This window comes from Phasianus colchicus, chromosome 1, assembly GCF_987193195.1.
Source record: "Phasianus colchicus chromosome 1, bPhaCol1.hap1.1, whole genome shotgun sequence".
Classification (NCBI taxonomy): domain Eukaryota; kingdom Metazoa; phylum Chordata; class Aves; order Galliformes; family Phasianidae; genus Phasianus; species Phasianus colchicus.
Window position 1 is genome coordinate 110,686,970 of NC_143436.1, and position 7,614 is coordinate 110,694,583.

At 42.1% G+C, this 7,614-nt stretch overlaps 1 long non-coding RNA gene across 1 annotated transcript; it reads right to left on the bottom strand.

Moving 5' to 3' along the window:
- Positions 1-3,858: 3,858 nt before the first annotated feature.
- LOC116242011 (uncharacterized) lies at positions 3,859-6,994 on the bottom strand. The gene is made up of 2 exons (XR_004169635.2): positions 6,645-6,994; positions 3,859-6,252 (listed from the first exon to the last, which is right to left on the bottom strand). It is a non-coding gene; the product is annotated as an uncharacterized LOC116242011 (long non-coding RNA).
- Positions 6,995-7,614: the final 620 nt, after the last annotated feature.

Consider the following 7,614-nt stretch of genomic DNA (forward strand, 5'->3'; position numbering starts at 1 on the left):
CAAAGCTTGTGCTGCTACTAATTGCATAGCTAGAAAACCATTCAGAGAGATGGGAACTGCAGTACCCAGGAATGTGTGAAATATTGCAAGAATGTTTACCTGAGGAGTAAAATATTTTCTGTGAGACAAGACATCTCCTGTATGTGGACTGGATTAATGCTGCCATTTTTGCTGTCACATCACTAATTCCATAGATGGCAAACATCTGTACCAACCAGGTTGTAATTGTTTGGGGGGAGCTGTATTTCCACTTTGTGTTTAATTTTTTTTGAGAAAGCACACTGCAAAAATCTATTGAAGAGGATGTTTTTGTAATCTTCATTTATTTTTCTCTTTTATTAACATGTCTATTTTTAATTTCTCTGTACCTATACACATCTTGCAACTGTTAGCATTGCCAGCATCACCTTATTTCTCATTTTCATTGCGTTTTCAGTACAAAGCTAATCCAGGCCATGTTTTCAGTGAACTGTGTTCTACTGAACTACTCCAGCACAATAAAAACAATTTTCTCACCTTTGAACATAGCATGAATATTGTAGGTGCCTACTGCATGAAAACATGGAATTAAACCCTACTTACTCTGACTGTGCAGAGGCAAGAGAGACCTATGCCTTCAGGTTGAGGTTCATGAATGTTCAAGAATGCCTTTGTGCATTGCCACTTGCTGCACATTTCAAGCTTGGTCCTGATGAGACTGGTTTATCAGGAGAGCATGAACACAGGAGCTGGGAGAGTCAGTTGGGAAACAGGTGAAGGTTCAGACCTGGGAGATAAATACAAAGGTTTGTGGATTGGACTGCACAATAATCTCAAAAATCAGCAGAAGCAACCATGGTTGAACGCCTGCCCACAGCATAAGACATTTATGATGGTGACATTTAGGTGAGCTAGACAACATACTGTTTTTTAAATATTTTCAATGCTTTAAATCATAGAATCAAAGAACCACCAAGGCTGGAAAAAACTTCCCAAGTCATCTAATCCAATTGTCCACCTACTGCCAATATTTGCCCGCTAAACCATGTCCCTAAGTACAACATCTAAACATTTCTTGAGCATCTCCATGGACGACAACTCCAGCACTTCTCTGGGCAGCCTGTTCTAACTCCTGACCACTATACTGGAGAATAATTTTTTCCAAATATCTAACCCTATGAGTGTTGGGAACTGCCAGATTGATTTAGTGCAAAGAATCCACAAAACAGTCTGACTTTAGCAGCCCATGACACATACCAGAAAGACTGGTATGGAGCTAGTAATTGATGACAGTACTTCAGCAAGACACCACTTGTTAGATCCTTCTCTGAGGAGAAATGGAGTATTTGTCCTTGATATGCCAAAAGTGACAGATTAGCTCATTAGTCATTTAATTCTACACAAACTCACTGACTATCAAACACTGAGTTACTTATCAAAAGACTTCAAAGAGGCCACTGCACCTTGTGCACCCAGAATAATTTGACTGAGTGTGCTTTCAACACAACCCAACTGCACTAATCCAGAAACTGTAGAACTGTATGATGAGGCTACAAAATCAACAAGAACCCAGTGAGAGCACGAAACAATACCAAGATACACCGCCAGGGTTGTGCCATGCCACCATGCTGGATGCCCTACCTTCAATGGGAGACAACACAGGTCCAGCAGTGCCCAGGCTACTCTGAGCTTGGCTGAAGAAGGCAGCTGCGATGTGGACGTCAGGGCGAGCTTTGTTTCCTCTCTCTTTTTGGCTGCTCTCCCGAGAGCTCCCACTAGGGCCAACCTTGACCCAAGCCCCTGCACAGAGAATGAATGGAGAGAGCCAGCTGATATCGGTGCTGCAGTGGGGAACAGGCTAACTTAACCTTATGATGAACTCAGTGCATTAGAAAGATGGATCCCACTGTGCTGCTGGACCTCATGATCACGAGACACAGCATTTTCAAGCAGTCAAACAAAAGGATGTTTGAGTTGGATTATCTCAGATGAGCAGAGTTGCTAAACACAGAATAAGGAAGAGGGTAGAGGGTGAGCCAGAGGCAAGTGCCTCACTCCTGAGAGAGGGACAATCCTATTGGATACAATAGGGCTTTTTGCTCAAACTCTTACCTACGTGGAACACACAGGCTATCTGGCTATCTCTGAGTGGGGCAAGAATAGCAGTCTTTGTGGTAAGATTTGATATTTTTGCATGTCCACAAGAACAATGAAGTTTTGTTAGGTTGCTCTCTCCAAACTGCCCAAGTCAGGAGCTACATCCTACTGTGGACATCAACTGAAGGAACTGTAAGGAACACTATTCCACTGAGTATTCCAAATACTATAGAATCACAGAATCACAGAGTGATTTGGGTTGGAAGAGACCTAAAGGTCCACCCACCCCAACCCTTGCCATGGGCAGGGCTGCCCCCCACCAGCTCAGGCTGCCCAGGGCCCCATCCAACCTGGCCTTGAGTGCCTCCAGGGATGGGGCACCACAGCTTCTCTGGGCAGCTGTGCCAGCGCCATCGTTTCAGTGAAAAATTTCCCCCAGCATCTCCTCTCCTTTAGTTTAAAACCATTCCCCCTTATCCTATCACTATCAGACCATGTAAAAAGTTGATTTCCTTCTTGTTTATAAGCTCCTGTTAAGTATCACAAGGCTGCAATTAGGTCTCCCCAGAGCCTTCTCTTCTCCAACCTGAACAAGCCCAGCTCTCTCAGCCTGCTTTCACAGTAGAGGTGCTCCAGCCCACTGAACACCTTTGTGGCCTCCTCAGGACCCACTCCAACAGTTTCACTCCTTCTCATGCTGCAGCCCCAAGGCTTGGACACAGTAGTCCAGGTGGGATCTCAGAAGGCAGAGCAGAGGGGACAATCTCCTCCCTTGCCCTGCTTGCCACCTCTCTTGATGCAGCCCAGGATACAGCTGGGCTGCGAGCACACACTGCTCACTTGTGTTAAGTTTTTCATCTACCACAACTTTTGGTTATGTGTAAACAATCTCTTCACAGCCACTCATAAGTTGCACATATTGTTCTCATGCCAATATTTATTTCCTTCAGGAACAGAGTTGCAAATTATTTCTCATTGAGGCTATTTTCTAGTGGCATTCTGGACCAGAAACTCGATTTTCCTGCCTGCTTTTGCATATAACTCATAGAAGTCTGACAAGTGAGCCACTCAGGAAATGTTTGCTACCTACAAGTACTGTTTGAAAGGGCAGTTTTTAGTGAACTATAAAACAGGTATGAGAATAAAGTTATTGTGGCACAATGTACATTAATTGCTGCTAATTCCCCTAGGAAGTGCCACAGGCTTCAATGAGACTTCCCTCCCAGCCTCTACTGGGAATAATAATGTTCATAGGAATAATAGACCTATAAAAGAGGTTTCTTTTAAACATGCCAAAATGTATTCAGATATGTTCTGTCTTAGGTTTTAAAGGCTGGTGGGTGGACATGGCAGATCTGCAAAAAGCCTAGTTTAGCCAAAGGAAGTGCTATGGGAGAGCTTGGAGTCAGTCAGGCTTTAAAGCTGAAACAAAAACTTTCCACTACCCTCCCACACATTGTATGGTTAATGTAGGCAGATTACCTAATGTTATCTCATATGTGAGCTTAAAAGAACCTTACCAGATATCTTGTGTGACCTATTGAAAGCTTGCCTGGAAAAAGGACTACAGATCTGTGCCAGATGAATAAGGAACTGGTTCTCCCTCCTGGTGCAGACCAAAGCAGCCACCATACTTTTGTGGTACCCTTGCTGATGTTTTCATTATCATATCCAGACATATCATATCTCCTATCATATCTCTGAGCTAAGATGAGATGCAGACTGTGAAGTCCCTCAAGTTTTCTGACAATTATTTCCTGAAATCGAGAAGATGAATGCAGAGCTGGCATCCCCATCCATCCTTGGGTTTGCTTCACCTACTTCTTAAGGAATGTCAACACCACATCCCAGCCTGATGTTCACTTAGCCCTGTTTTAAGAAGCTATTAAAATGCCCACAGAAGGTCAGATACATTATGATTCATGACTTTATGAAGACATACTGGGAAATTATTCTCCTCACAGTTGCTGTTTGACACATGGAGGTCCACAGCTAAGCCTGAGATCAACGTACTTCATCCTTGTTCTCAATATTTCTCTACTTATTTATGTGATATGTTCACCTACAGCAGTGTAAGTCCTAACTGTAGCTCCTGATGGCTGTTCTGCATTCATTTCAAAGCAAGGGCTTTGTGTACTGCTAGCCAAGGTCCCAGATCTTCTGAAAGACTGATCAAATGCAACCTGCTATTTGTCAAAGTTGCTTTGTTTCAAAGCCCAGTTCCATGGGATAAAGAGGCAGATATGTTCATCTTTTTCCTGTGGGCATTTACAAATGGTCCATGATGAAGACTGAACATAGCAGTGAAATGCACAAGAGTCAGACCTTTAAGTCACTGTTGAAACATACACAGCTGTGTCTAAAAGTAGATCAGGAAAGACGCACCTGAGTGATACCATCCTTGCAAAGGTAGTATTCCTTTCTGCTGTTGCTGACCTGAGCAAATGAAGGATCCTGAAGACACACTGGCTCAGATCTCAGCTCACAGCAGGCTGTTTGCACCTGAGACAAGCACTAGCTGCCCAGCTTCTTTTGAGAGGTGGGTGGAGCAGGGTGAGAGCAGACCACTGCATTTTAGAGCTTGGAAACTGTTCCTGCAATCTCTTCAATCTATTCCATTAGAACCTGCATAAAAAGTTGTTTTGTTTTTTTTTTTTTTTTTTTCCAGGGAAGATCATTGATGAATTTGTGACACCTGTTTGCCTGCAGCAAACCTGTTCCATGCTTGGTTTTGTCCCAGGTCATCTGAACTCAAAGTAAAGTAAAGGGTGAAAGTAGGGATCAGAGGTCTCAACAGGATTGTCTGAGAGATAGAAGATAGAGAGTTCACTATAAAAATTCTTCCACATTCTTCAGAGACAAACCAGATAGATAGGTGTTCTCTTGGGCAGGCAGATTGGACTTATCAGCTGCAAAGGGCAGGCAGCTGGAACAGGATTTTCACACTTTCCAAACAACCCTCATCTGACAAATATTTAATGGAGTATTGCTTAAAGCAGTCTGCCACAAGGTGACTTACAAGACTTGTTTCAGTAATGCTATGTGGAAAACAGATGAAACAATGGCTATTTTGTGTCACATTTAAACTTTTAAACAGTTAAACAGTTAAACTTTTAAACAGTTAAACTTTTCTTTTCTTTTTTTTTTTTTTTCATGTGGGTTAGCAAATCTAAAGCTAGCATGATTTCCAGAAACTAGAGCACGTTGTACCTATTCTGCTAACCATAAGTCAGGGTTGCTGGACACACTTCTGTATAGCTTTTCATCAGACAGTTTTGTCCGAGTTGTGAGATGCTACAACAAGTACCACCCATGCCTCTGTATGTTGTTTGCTTTTGGGTTTTTTTTTTCAGTGTAACACATCCCTTAAGAAAGCTGAGATCTGATGCTGCATTTCACACACCACGGTGGACGAAATCTTGCTGAGGTTTTCCTGTAGAAGCCCATAGCAGAGGAGCAAAGCACATTGGTGGCTCTCTTTTTGCAGAATGAGGCAGAAGAGGAAAAGTTTCAACCTACTTGTATATATCCCAGCTCAAACATCATGTCAAGCCCAAGGGCTGTCCTGTGACTGGCACTGTTGCTAATCTCAGCATCAAGGCAGCAGTTCTTCCAAGCCACTAAGAAACAGTGATGTGAAGAGCTATGTACAGCCTGTGGATTGAGATCTCCCCTGGATAAAATGAGAATTAAAAAGTGGATGACAAAGTGTTGTGGATTTTTTTTTTTTTTAAGAAAAGGTAGGAACTTATACATGTTTTGGGGTCTCAAGGTCCATATAAGCAAATGGACTGAAGAGGAATGATAATGAAGAACTTCCCAGCTGGGGATAAGTACTGATATGTTGTAATAGTCAATAGGTGTTGATTGAAATGATTGGCTGTTGGAAATCACCTTCCTGTGCTCTCCCACTCTTCTCTGCACATCATGGTTGTCTTAACAAAAAAGAGGCTTCTTCATTCACACCTTCTGTTTGTTAGCTGCTGATTTCTTCCCTCTTTTTTTTTCTTTGAAGAAATCTTCCATTGAGGCTTTTCAAACACTCTATCCATTTGTTATATTTCCCCTCTCTTATAAAGGTGAAAGAGGGTGTCTTCAAATGACTTGAGGCTTCAGCCGAGGTAGATGCTGGCAAGGTGCACAGAGAAACGCTATGCTTCATCTAAATGTTAATGTCTATAAATAAAAAGGAAAAGAATAATTTAAAAAATCTTGCAATTTAAAAAATCCTTAAATTACCTCTGCAAATTTACTTCTGTTAAAGCTATGATTTCATCCCCAATATACAAAGTGACAGCTTTATGTGATTTGCTTATTAGCTGCTGGCATATCTCTATCTGTTCTATTCAGCTCCATGCTTATGAACTATAATCCATTTTTTTCCCATCCCACAGGATGGTTGTAGGAAACCTATTTTTCAACTAACCTACTGTGAGACGGGACTTGCTTGACAGAACAAGCAATCTCAGCAGTTTCTCCTCTTTCCTATACTGTCCAAGCGAGTTCAAGATCATCGCACTGCTACAGTCAAGACCTCCTAAAAATGCACTTTGATAATAAAAACTCACCAGTGAATGCTGGAGAAAGAGGATGACTTCTTCCTGTGTGTCTTGCCAATATGAAAGAGTATTTAAGAACAGGAGCTCTCTCTGTTTTTTGTTGTGAACTTCTGCCAAGTATGCTTTGGTCACTATATAAATAATATTTTGATATTTGCATGATCAATTACATAACTACAATGAGCAACCACAGATTACTGCAAACACAAAGTAATTTGTTGTCATCTTCGGAAATAAATTACAATAGCTTCTTCAAAGTCAAGTTTGTTTCTTCTTCTTCATCATATCCTAAGTAAGATACCCTATTTTCAGGGTAGCCTCACAGAGCCCACTATGGATGCAGTTTATAACCATTTTCATTCACAGCTGATCTGATGGAACATCTTGCTTAAAAGGACAAGGTTGTGATTGCAGAGCAGCATTTTTGCCCTGAATTGCAACACAGGTGAAGTAGAGATAATATTCACAGCGTGGCTCAGGCTATCAGCTCTAAGACCTGAAATTTCCAAGTGCAAACAGTCGCTGTGAGCCAAGGCCTCTTGCTGGGGGCAGTGCCCCAGGTGCAGCCGATATGGCAAGCCCTGCTGCAGGTGGGGAATGCAGAAGGCAATGGAGTGAGCCTGGAGAAATCTCTCCTTTTTTTTTTTAGATCATTCTTTTCTGGGTAGAGATAAGCTCCCAGACATTCCTCCGACTGGAGCTGGCAGACCTTCCGGGCACAGTGGGGTGATATCAGCACAGTGCTGCTCCATGTTATGTTGAGCTATGCATATATCCTATACAGAAAATGGGTGGTATGCAGAGAATGATTTGCCATTGTACTTCTTAAAACATAAGCAAAAATCCACGGGCCGTTCAAACCACCATCATTCTGAAGGCACAATGCGTGACTATGAAAGGGCTTGATCCAAAGAGAAACTGAGCCAAAATTCTTAAAATTGATTTGGCTTTCAGAAATAGGATTTTCAGAAAATCAGAT